Raw genomic sequence first — 3,993 nt, forward strand, 5'->3', positions numbered from 1 at the left:
CCCTGGGCTGCAAGGCTGGTTCAACATCCGCAAATCAATCAACGTGATACAATACATTAACAAAAGAAAGAACAAGAATCATATGATTCTCTCAATAGATGCAGAAAAAGCATTTGACAAAGTACAGCATCCTTTCTTGATCAAAACTCTTCAAAGTATAGGGATAGAGGGTACATACCTCAATATCATAAAAGCCATCTACGAAAAACCTACAGCGAATATCATTCTCAATGGGGAAAAGCTGAGAGCTTTTCCCCTAAGGTCAGGAACGCGGCAGGGATGTCCACTCTCACCACTGCTATTCAACATAGTATTAGAAGTCCTAGCCACAGCAATCAGACAACAAAAAGAAATCAAAGGCATCCAAATCGGCAAAGAGGAAGTCAAACTCTCACTCTTTGCAGATGATATGATACTGTATGTGGAAAACCCAAAAGACTCCACCCCAAAACTGCTAGAACTCACACAGGAATTCAGTCACGTAGCAGGCTATAAAATCAATGCACAGAAATCAGTGGCATTCCTATACACCAACAACAAGACAGAAGAGAGACAAATCAAGGAGTCGATCCCATTCACAATTGCACCCAAAAGCATAAGATACCTAGGAATAAGTTTAACCAAAGAGGCAAAGGATCTGTACTCAGAAAACTATAAAATACTCATGAAAGAAATTGAAGAAGACACAAAGAAATGGAAAAACGTTCCATGCTCATGGATTGGAAGAACCAACATTGTGAAGATGTCAATGCTACCTAGAGCAATCTACACATTCAATGCAATCCCCATCAAAATACCATCCATTTTTTTCAAAGAAATGGAACAAATAATCCTAAAATTTGTATGGAACCAGAAGAGACCCCGAATAGCCAGAGGAATCTTGAAAAAGAAAAGCAAAGCTGGCGGCATCACAATTCCGGACTTCCAGCTCTATTACAAAGCTGTCATCATCAAGACAGTATGGTACTGGCACAAAAACAGACACATAGATCAATGGAACAGAATCGAGAGCCCAGAAATGGACCCTCAACTCTATGGTCAACTTATCTTTGACAAAGCAGGAAAGAATGTCCAGTGGAAAAAAGACAGTCTCTTCAACAAATGGTGTTGGGAAAATTGGACAGCCACATGCAGAAGAATGAAACTGGATCATTTCCTTACACCACACACAAAAATAGACTCCAAATGGTTGAAAGACCTAATCGTGAGACAGGAGTCCATCCAAATCCTAAAGGAGAACACAGGTAACAACCTCTTCGACCTCAGCCGCAGCAACTTCTTCCTAGAAACATCACCAAAGGCACAGGAAGCCAGGGCAAAAATGAACTATTGGGATTTCATCAAGATAAAAAGCTTTTGCACAGCAAAAGAAACAGTCCACAAAACCAAAAGACAACCGACAGAATGGGAGAAAATATTTGCAAATGACATATCAGATAAAGGGCTAGTGTCCAAAATCTATAAAGAACTTATCAAACTCAACAACCAAAGAACAAATAATCCAATCAAGAAATGGGCAGAAGACATGAACAGACATTTTTCCAAAGAAGACATCCAAATGGCCAACAGGCACATGAAAAAGTGCTCCACATCGCTCGGCATCAGGGAAATCCAAATCAAAACCTCAATGAGATACCACCTCACACCCGTCAGAATGGCTAAAATTAACAAGTCAGGGAACGACAGATGTTGGCGGGGATGTGGAGAAAGGGGAACCCTCCTACACTGTTGGTGGGAATGCAAGCTGGTGCAACCCCTCTGGAAAACAGTATGGAGGTTCCTCAAACAGTTGAAATTAGAGCTACCGTTCGATCCAACAATTGCACTACTGGGTATTTACCCCAAAGATACAAATGTAGGGACCCGAAGGGGTACGTGCACCCCAATGTTTATAGCAGCAATGTCCACAATAGCCAAACTGTGGAAAGAGCCAAGATGTCCATCGACAGATGAATGGCTAAAGAAGAAGTGGTATATATACACAATGGAATATTATGCAGCCATCAAAAGGAATGAGATCTTGCCATTTGCAACGACGTGGATGGAACTGGAGGGTGTTATGCTGAGTGAAATAAGCCAATCAGAGAAAGACATGTATCATATGACCTCACTGATATGAGGAATTCTTAATCTCAGGAACAAACTGAGGGTTGCTGGAGTGGTCGGGGGTGGGAGGGATGGGGTGGCTGGGTGATGGACATTGGGGAAGATATGTGCTACGGTGAGCGCTGTGAGTTGTGTAAGACTGTTGAATCACAGATCTGTACTTCTGAAACAAATAACGCAACATACGTTAAGAAAAAAGAAAAAGAAGAAGATGGCAGGAGAGGAAGAATGAAGGGGAGTAAGTCAGAGGGGGAGACGAACCAGGAGAGATGACGGACTCTGAAAAACAAACTGAGGTTTCTGGAGGGGAGGAGGGTGGGGGGATGGGTTAGCCTGGTGATGGGTATTGAGGAGGGCACGTTCTGCATGGAGCACTGGGTGTTATGAACAAACAATGAATCATGGAACAGTACACCAAAACAAATTATGTAATATATGGTGATTAACATAACAATAAAAAATGAAAAAAAAAATGTAACCTTCCTTGGAAGTCAGTGTAGTTGATATCATTTGTAAGATGTACAAATTGAGAGAAAAAAGATGGGTGGGGCACCTGGCTGGCTCAGGTGGTAGAACACGCGATTCTTGATCTTGGGTTCATGAGTTTGGGTGTGAAGCCTACTTAAAAGATGGGTAACTTGTCTTAGGCAGTATGTATTGACTCAGCATTAGAACTTTGACTTTATATAGGTCTAAATCTAAAGTCACTGGGTCATAGGATTTAAACATTTAAAGATTTAAATTGAAACCAACCATTAAAATGATTTAAGAATCTCTTGTGCTGCCTTGGGCTTTTGTTCACTGATGAAATCATTGAAATTATAGACTTAAAATAAAACTACATTTTTGTAAAGTTGAAGGCACAGTAATACCCAGAGAGGAGCTCCTCCTTATGTAACATTCTTATTCCATTATTATCAGACTCTCCACCTGACATCATTCTGGAAGCAGCATACTAGACAGGTAACCTGGTGCTCTAAGCAGTACCGTCCAGTAGAAAGATAGCAAAAGCCACATGTTAAATTTTAAACTTAGTAGTAGCCACATTTTAAAAAGGAAAAAAATCGAGTGAAATTAATAAAGCATATATTTTATTTAACCTATACACAAAGTGTTATATTCAACATGTAATTAATATAAAATATCAATGAGATTTTACCCTTTTTTTTTTTCCTTACTAAGTTTTTGAAATCTCGGGTATATTTTGCACTTCTAGCACATCTCAATTTGGTCTGGCTGTGTTTCAGGTGTCTGATAGTCACATGTGGCTAGTGGCTACTGTATTGGACAAAGTAGCTCTATAGAGTTAGGGAAAGTATAGGAAGAGAACTCAGTCTGACAGCTTCATATAGAGGAAAACTTAAATAACGGTTATTTTTAATGACGGCCCTGAGTCAAGAAAAGATTAAATGTAACTTAGTGCTGTCCTTTTAAGAATGTGGAAAGCCATGATTTTTTTTTTTAAAGATTTCTGTCAAATACAGTCATACAGTTGAGAAGCTGTGTTTCTTGGAAACTGGACTCAATGTGGAACACTGTTTCCTGGTCACCCAATAAGTTAGAGTTAGAAATCAAAATTGTTCAACTTTACCTAGAGCTTTCAGAACAGAAGAAGCTGCTTCATGTGTCTGTCTCCTATATTTTGTTCCATCTCTGTAAACTCTGGACAAGAGTAATATCAACTAGCAGAAGACAGAAGAGAGGCAGATGAGGACAGACTGTGCTGGAACTGAGTCTGAATAGAAAGTTTTTGATAGTAAAATGCAAAGAGACCCTTCATTTTATAAATGAAGCAACTGTGGCCAACTGATTCACATAAATAGTCTATTATGTTGTCTGGATTACAGAATAAATCTGTTAAATAGAATTAGATCCCAATAGAATAGG

Source organism: Eumetopias jubatus, unplaced genomic scaffold, assembly GCF_037043125.1.
Source record: "Eumetopias jubatus isolate StellerSeaLion01/CBP00866 unplaced genomic scaffold, mEumJub1_p1.0 scaffold_4, whole genome shotgun sequence".
Classification (NCBI taxonomy): Eukaryota; Metazoa; Chordata; class Mammalia; order Carnivora; family Otariidae; genus Eumetopias; species Eumetopias jubatus.